The 9,120-nt window shown below is 41.7% G+C and overlaps 1 long non-coding RNA gene across 1 annotated transcript; it reads left to right on the plus strand.

The window, feature by feature from the left end:
- The first annotated feature begins 3,360 nt into the window (after positions 1-3,360).
- LOC123407322 lies at positions 3,361-6,915 on the plus strand. Its single transcript, XR_006612584.1, has 4 exons — positions 3,361-3,882; positions 3,987-4,184; positions 4,821-5,794; positions 6,653-6,915. It is a non-coding gene; the product is annotated as an uncharacterized LOC123407322 (long non-coding RNA).
- The last annotated feature ends 2,205 nt before the right edge of the window (positions 6,916-9,120 follow it).

Below are 9,120 nucleotides of genomic sequence, written 5' to 3' on the forward strand. Positions count from 1 at the left end.
GCGATGGGTGCTAAAAGTTTTGAGATCCTCAACAACTTGTATAATAGCAATGGTAGTGTGTGTAGGAAGGCTCTTAAGTATCTCTTCCTCTTCTTTTTCTCTAGCCCATCTCTCTTTAAGTTTGGCTAGCATTCTTATGTTCTCAACAATTTGGACTTCGATAGCATTCATGGGTGTGGTGTTACTTTCCCCAAGGGGGGAAGTTCTAATTTTAAGCATCTCTACATCATGAGCTATGTTGTCCACCTTCAAAGAGAGACTATCTGATTTATCTAATTTCTCCTCTACACTCTTGTTGAAGGCTTTTAGAGAAGTGATAAAATCCTTAAGCATGCTCTCTAATTCACAACTGGAGTTTTTGGTGCTAGGATAATTGTTGTTGTTCCCATAGTTGGATGGGAACGTCTAGGATTGCTACCAAAATTACTCCTATAAGCATTGTTGTTAAAGTAGTTCCTAGAAATAAAACTAACATCCACTTGCTCTCTTTCTTGAGCAACCTAAGAGTTTAAAGTAACATCATGAGGATCAATAGGAGCTTGCTTAGTAAATAGAGTCATGATCATGTCAACCTTATCATTAAGGGAGGAGATCTCCTCAACAGAGTTTACCTTCCTACCTGTTGGAGCTCTCTCCGTGTGCCATTAAGAATAATTTGTCATCATCGCATCCAATAGCTTTGTGGCAGCACCAAGTGTAGTTAACATAAAGGTTCCTCCCATGGCCGAGTCTAACGGATTCCGCGAGGTAAAGTTCAATCCTGCATAAAAAGCTTGGATAACCATCCAAGTAGTCAAACCATGACTAGGGCAATTCTTAACAAGAGGTTTCATACATTCCCAAGCTTGAGCAACATGTTCACTATCCAATTGTGTAAAATTCATAATGTTACTCCTCAACTGGATAATCTTAGCAGTCGGGTAATACTTCCCAATAAAAGCATCTTTGCACTTATCCCAAGAATCTATGTTATTCCTAGGCAAAGATTGAAGCCACACTTTAGCTTCTCCTCTCAAGGAGAAAGGAAAAAAATCTTAATTTTAACAATATCACCATCTACTTCTTTATATTTTTTCATATCACAGAGCTCAACAAAATTGTTCAAGTGCAAGGCAGCATCATCTCGAGCATCGAAGAATCAATCTTTCATAACTAGGATCAGCAAAGCAGGTTTAATCTCACAGGACGTGGCCTCGGTGGCAGGAGCACCAATAGGACTGCAGATAAAGTCATTGTTATTGTGACTAGTGAAGTCACACAACTTGGTGTTCTCAGGAACCCATAACAGCGGCAACAAGCAAGAGCAAAGCAACTAATTTTTTTTGTGGTTTTTGGTATAAGACTCTAAAGCAAAAAACTATAAAGCAAACTAACAAGACTAAAAAGCAAAGGTAAAAGATAGTGTGCAACTCCCCTATCTTGAAGACTGGAGTCCCCGACAACGGCGCCAGAAATTCGCTTGATGACAAAATGATGTATATACTTCTCGCCCCTCATTGGTTACCCCAAGTGGAAGGTGGAGATGTAGTGAGCAGCAAATTTCCCTTACACGGAGACTGTAAGGTTTATCGAACTAGGAGGACTCCTAGGCTCAACAAGTAGGTGCCTTCCACCCTGGCGCTAGCAGAAAATGTGGACCTGCACACACAACAAATAACTTTGCTCCCAACGAATACAGAGAGGTTGTCAATCTCTCCAGTCTTGTAGTTTGCAAAGGATCAAAACACAAGCATGAAGGTAATAGTGATTGCAACGGAAAAGTAAATGAAAGCGATAAATGATGGAGGTGTAAACAATGATGGTGATATGGACCGGAGTCACATGATGTTCACTAGTGATGTCTCTCTCCCAAAAGACGATAAACAACTATGCTAGGGTAAACAAATCACAGTTGGGCGATTGACGGAATTATGATCGCACCGCAATGCTAATTATGCTCCTTGATAGTTAGAGGTTGGATAGTAATGGGCAGTACGCCAAGACAAGTAGACTGTTTATTCATCAGCATCTACTTACTAATCATCAACCTTGAGATATCTATCCAGAACATCTCTCCGGTATAAAGTTGCGAGCCCCACCCAAAGTGTAAACTCAAAGCAACGGACAACTACATTAACGAACTATGCGTAAGGTAAACAATCCTTGCAACCGTGGTCACAAGCACCATTCTTTTCTCCCTGGTGGCAACAAGCACATCCCCTAGTCTCATGTTTCTGTCACTCAACCTAGACATCGAGGGGCCCGAACCTAAAATCATGCATAACGCTCCCTCTTGGAGTTACGATCTACTACTTGGTCAAAGCAATAAAAAGCAACGAAGAACATGCAAGAATCAATAAGGAACATAATAGAAAAGGATAATCAAATATATAACTCATAACAACCTGAACATAATCTAATAATCCATTGGAACCCAACAAACCGAGCATAGCAATAGCAACAGGATTACATAGATGCCTTGATCATGTAGAGCAGCTCACAAGGACTAACCATTGAAGCACAAGATTGGAGAGAAGACATCACATAGCTACTGGTCATGGAGTCATGGTCCAAGGAGGACTACTCACGGCACGTCCGAGAAGCATCCATGGTGGTGGAAAAGCTCCCAGAGGTCAATCCTTCCTCCGGCAGGGTGCCGGGAAAAGGTCTCCTGATGTTGCTGATCTTGGAAGCGATGCGGCGGCGGAACGAGGGAGAAATTCGCGATTCCAGAAAGTCTGCGAGGGTTTCCTCACGGGTCTCTAAATATAGGCTAAAGGAGGGCACCGAATGAGGTGGGACCCACCCAGGCGACCTCCTAGCGCGTGGCTGCGCCAGCAGACCGCCTCGGAGGCCCGTGGCCCTCCTTCGGTGATCCCGAAGCTTCTGTTTCGCTGATGTTTTATATATTTTTTCGGGCTTTGGAAAATTGGGTAAAAACCCGTGCAAAAAAAGACATCAACAGACAGAAACTGACACTGGATGCACTGAGTTAGTAGTTTAGTCCAAATATGTGTAAAATGATATAAAAATGTAGCAAAACATGTAACAATGTCATCCAAAAGATCATGGAACAAGTAGAAATTATAGATACATTTGGGATGTATCAGCCACCGACCATTTATCTTTAAAAACTGTGTGTGCGCGAACGGAAATTGGGTCGATGCGTTGGGCACACGGCCAACCCATTTATAAAAGGGGGCAGACGAGCCGACCCAAATGGACAAAACATGGACAAAGCGCGCGTCCGTTTGGGTTGCGCTATTGGAGTTGCTTTTACGACAAATTCAGAAGGTCTTAATATCATATTGTGTTGTGATTCGTCAATGGGTATGTCATGCGAATCATGCATAAAAACCGTGGGTTGTTCCCGGATCCAACGGCAGCCCTCACGTCCCGCACATCCCATCAGCCCCAAGCCCATCTGTGCTGAAACCCTAGCTTTGTCATCTAGACATTTTTCCATCCACCTCTGCCTTCTTTCTTCCTCTCAGCAACAAGCAACACATAGCCACACACTCCTCCCTCATCCCCATCTCTCTCCCGCTCGACCCCCTCTCGCCGCCGCCACCAATGGCGCCCCGACCCAGGCGACCTCCGGAGTGATCCCCTTGCTCCTCTCCTCCCCCATCACGTGCTCCTCCCCACTCGCGCGCCCGAGCCGAACCCTACATGCGCACGCGCGCCAGGGGCCTCCCCGATCTGTGAGATGTGGTGAAGTTGCATGTCCTGATGGCCGCAGCGTAGGCCCACACGGGTGGACGGATGGACGACAGCGACGGCCAGGGCGCAGGAGAGAACTGTTGGCCGACCGGGGCCTCCAGCCATGGCAGCGGCGGCAGTGACGGGGTGCAGCTGTTCCGCCATGGCTAGGGCATTTGCAGTTTATTCCAATCCGATTTGGTGAGTTCTGTCCCAGAAAAGCTGATGCTGCAGATCCTTGTACCTCCCATCTCCCTCTGCTCCCATGCTCTCCCTCTGACCCTCTTCTCATCTCCTATCTTCAGCTAGATCGGAGCACCTCTACCTTATCCACTACGCCGGCCTGCTACAACCGTCGGCGAGCTGCCCGACTTTCCCCCCTCTCCGCCCGACGGCGATGCCTGAGTGACATCTGTCGCCGGCCCAGTGGATGCTTGGGTGAATGATTATAGATGACTGTCGACCTCTTTCTTCTATACGTGGTACGAGAAAATTGAGCTCAAGTATGCCTTCCTCGTGCCTCACTGCTAGCTGCAGTATAATAAAATAAGTTGTGGGTGAAGTTAACTACTCCGTATGCATGTGTGGTTTAGCTGTAGAGTATTGGGATGATGAGGACCAGACTAGTACCAAATTTACTCTTCTCTTCACAGATGTGTAATTCTCTCAAGGATCTGATATGGTTGCAGAATATATAAATCAAGTATTTGCAGAACAAATGTTTTGTGCTTTCGTTGAGTTTGTGTGCACGGGTATGCTAGTGTGAGTGAGTTTTTCAGTTATTCGTTCCAAGGATGTATGTTTCTGTTTTTTCTATGCCTGATTTCTAAACAAACAAATGCATGTTCTACTAGTATGATATCATGCTCTATAAAAAGATCAAATCAATATGCAAATAATCAATATTAATTAAGTTTTACGTACGGTCGTTGCTGCTGCTGGTAAGTTAAAATGCATAGAAGAACTCTTTCAACTAATAATAATATGTGTTCTTTAGTTGGAAATGGACCTCTCTGATGTTTAATTTGACAAGTTAAAACAAAGCTTTGTAACCTAGAAAACATTGATGTAGTAAATGTGTACTCAATTCTATATTTTTAGTATAAAAATATATGATTCCTCCTATCCATGTGCAACAGCGATGCTTTGGATTTCATCCATGCACTAGAGGACAAGGGCCTCATGGACAACCAAGGTGCATGGTGCTCGCAAGCGACGAATGGAGGGTGTTCGACATCGGCTACACAAACCAACACTATGAGCTCCTCCCTTTCTTATGCCACAACCATGCTCTGTTTCATGGGTTAGTTAGGATTTTGGTGTTTTTTGCATCGTGTTTGAGTACTTGCTGACAGTTGCATCGATGATCAAGTCCTGGTGCTTATTTGTTGTGGTGGTGCTCATCTGGCTACTTGATTTGCTGCTTCTAATTAGTAGTAGTTTATTAGGATGTGGCTGAAACCATTGGATTAGCTGGTCCTAAAGAATGATTATTATCGAATTAGCTGGTCCTAAAGAAATGCTCCGCCTAAGCTTTGCTTAGTGGCTGGTTACATATCTGAAAAGTGCAACGCAGGTGAAAAGATTAAATACCTTGTCATGCTTGCAATAGTTTACACTGAACTATTTTTTGTAATCTATCTTACTATACTGGTTCCAAGTGCTTGAGTAGCACCTCTGAGATAAGTCACTTGTGGTTAATTAGTAGCTTTATCATTTGTGTTTGTGCATTCTTTTTTCGTGGGCATCATTCATGGTTGTCTAGTAGTCGACATACTATTGTTCCCTTATCTTGTTATGGAGCAAATTCGCTATTGTTGTTCTATGCAAGAACTAGTGAGAAACTTGAAGAAATTTTAGAAGCTGGAACATATAACTAGTTTGTTTGAACAAGGCTAATTCACTCTATTATGTCATTTCAGTCAGCTGAAATGAATTTTCCATGAAATCTCTGTGAGAACTACTAAAGAAGTTGAAGAAGTTTAGAAGTCAGAAATATATATCTATTTGGCTTTTTAGTTCGCTTGAACAAAGCTGATTCATTCTACTTTATTTTGTCATTTCAGTCAGATGAAGTTGCCATGAAATCTCTAGAGCTTGATGGATACGAAATGTAAGTTTCAGCCTGTCTATTCATTTGTCCCTAACTCATGGCAGCGCACAAGTGAAATCCCTTGTTACTGGCAGATATATGCATCTTTCTTCAGTTTTTAAAGTCTTCCCTTTTGTTGTTTGTTGTTTGTCAAACATGTTCAGATATTATGTATGCTCAGTAGCAGTACTTGTGTCTCTCCATATGCTCCAGTCTTGTTCTCAATGCTCAGCAGGAGTACACTAAACATCTAGAGAAAAGTCTTCTAAACATGCAAAGTTAGGCGGTTAGTTCTACTAAGTGCTCCAGTCGTGTTCTGCATTCTGAGTAGGAGTACTCCAGTCTTGTTAACTGAAATGTGTTCACTTGTTGATGCTACCAGTCTTATTAACTGAAAAAGGGCCAAGCAAGTTAACTTGTCTTGTTAATTGCTTGAAACTCACTGTGTAAATTGGTCTTCTCCTCTCTCTATGTAAACATGTTAAAGCTAAAAGTACAGTAGAGAAAGCTATTCCTCTCTCCTGTTGTACATGTTCATGATTTTTTCTTAATTTTGTCTTAAAGCTACAAGTGCAGTAGAGAGTAAAGCAAACACGTGTTCATTTTCAGTTATTTTTTTTAAACTTAACTTGTGCACAAATTAGTAGGAACTCCTGCTATTAATTGGTCCTGCAAATTTGTTGAGAAGCAAGTTCTCCTAGAGTAATGGAGTACTGATTGTAGTACCTTGGTTCATTTTCAGTAACTTCTGTTAAAAATCACTTATTTTCATGAAGCTTATGCATGCTGTCGTATCACTAGTTCCATGCTGCCATAACATTTGAGTATATTACTTGTTTTTGTTTTTATCCTTGATTAGTATCAATTGTTGTATTGTAGACTTAAAATTGTGGTGTTTCCTCTTTTATATTAAGTCGTGAAGTGTGGAGCAAGTGTGAAGCCGTGAAGTGTGAAGCCTCGTGAAGTACTCACTGAAGAGTAGCATATTGTAGCATATCTGTCTTGTAAAGATTGTAATAGATTTATTTAGTGTATATTTAATGTATCTTATGTGTTCTTTGTTTCATTTGAAATATTGATTATGTATGTGATTTGAAAACTTGTGAAATTGAAACTTGACCAGTGGGGCCACTTTATGAAAATAATGTGTCAAATTTGTACATTTTTGATATGTGGGACCAATTTGAGAAATGAACATGACAATTCTGACAAGTGGGACCAGCTTGAATATATAATGGCTTAAAATAGAAAATCAATAGACTATAAAAGTCTATGGCACAGAAAATAAAAAGCCTGAATTGTTGGGCTTGGCCCATGTGGCTGGCCAGAATTAACATAAAAAATAATATTAAATGGGCTGAATTAGTGTGCTTGGCCCAAGTAAAGCATTGAACCGTCTAATCAACGACCTTCTCATTTGTTCCACGCTAGATTGCCACGTCGGATCAAAACAATTGATCGTCGAACCAACGACCTTTCATTTTGGTTGTTAAGTTTCATTTAAGGTGCTCAGCTTTTGACCAACTGTTTTTGGTCACAAAAAGGTCACAAATGAAAAACAATGACCATTCAGGGACCAATATTGATGGTCGCAAGTTACCATATTTCTTGTAGTGAATATTTAGGAAGTGGTTTCATTGAATTTGGAGTTGGTATGAATATTCTAGGAGTTCTACAAAATGGAATAAATAGGAATATGTGTTATTTATTTTATGCAACAGAAATATAGCACGGAAAAATGTTGACTAAGGCTAGAAAAATAATCATGGATATTTGAAGCCACTTGAAATTGAAATTACTCCATTTGGAGTTGATTTGAGCTCTCTAGGAATTTTACAAGGTGGAGTTCTATATATTCAAATTTGAATTTGAATAATAACACGATAGAAAGTTTCTCTCAAAAAATGTGAAATGCGCATATTTGGATAGGCCTTGATTTTTGGAGCATTGGGGATTTGTATTATTGAATTTAGAGCTAGGATGATTTTTTCTAGAGTTTTTTACAAGTTTGTGTACAAAATAATAAAAACGAGGTTTTACCTATGAGCCAGCCTCACCTAAGTGCATCTTAGCGATTACTAGACTGGGCCGGCCCATCAACTCAGAACCGCGCACGACTGGTGATATGTCTCCAACGTATCTATATTTTTTTATGGTTTCATGCTATTATCTTGTCAAACTTTGGATGTTTTGCATGCCTTTTATTTATTTTCTTGGACTAACTTATTAACTCAGTGCCAAGTGCCAGTTTCTGTTTTTTTCATGTTTTTGACCCCTTTCAGAGGAGATTTTGAAACAGAGTCCAAACAGAAGTAAATCCCCGAAAAGATTTTTTCTGGAATGGAAGAAGATCGGAGGACTTGGGAGCCAAGCCAGAAGAGCCCTACGGGCCCCACAAGCCCCCACCCCGCGGCCAGGGGGTCGCGCCATCCAGGCTTGTGGGCCCCCTGGAGGTCCCCTGACCTAGATCTTGCGCCTATATATTCCCAAATATTTCCAAAAAAATCAAGAGACGATCGCAATTACTTTTCCGCCGCCGCAAGCTTCTGTCTCCGCAAGATCCCATCTGGGGCACGTCCTGGTGCCCTGCCGAAGGGGGGATTCGGATACGGAGGGCTTCTTCATCAACACCATGACCTCTCCGATGATGCGTGAGTAGTTCACCATAGACCTACGGGTCCATAGCTATTAACTAGATGGCTTCTTCTCTCTCTTGGATCTTCAATACAAAGTTCTCCATGATCTTCATGGAGATCTACCCGATGTAATCTTCTTTTGCGGTGTGTTTGTCGAGATCCGATGAATTGTGGATTTATGATCAGATTATCTATGAATCTTATTTGAGTTTCTTCTGATCTCTCTTATGCATGATTTGATATCCTTGTAATTCTCTTCGAGTTGTGGGTCTTGTTTGGCCAACTAGATCTATGATTCTTGCAATGGGAGAAGTGCTTGGTTTTGGGTTCATACCGTGCGGTGACCTCACCCAGTGACAGAAGGGGTAGCGAGGCACGTATCATGTTGTTGCCATCAAGGGTAAAAAGATGGGGTTTTTATCATTGGTTTGACATTATCCCTCTACATCATGTCATCTTGCTTAAAGCGTTACTCCGTTCGTCATGAACTCAATACACTAGATGCATGCTGGATAGCGGTCGATGTGTGGAGTAATAGTAGTAGATGTAGAACGCATCGGTCTACTTGTCTCGGACGTGATGCCTATATGCTAGATCATTGCCTTAGATATCGTCATGACTTTGCGCGGTTCTATAAATTGCTCGAGAGTAATTTGTTCACCCACCGTGATATTTGCTATTATGAGAGAAGCCTCTAGTGAACACTATGGC

This window comes from Hordeum vulgare, chromosome 7H (genome assembly GCF_904849725.1).
Source record: "Hordeum vulgare subsp. vulgare chromosome 7H, MorexV3_pseudomolecules_assembly, whole genome shotgun sequence".
Lineage (NCBI taxonomy): Eukaryota > Viridiplantae > Streptophyta > Magnoliopsida > Poales > Poaceae > Hordeum > Hordeum vulgare.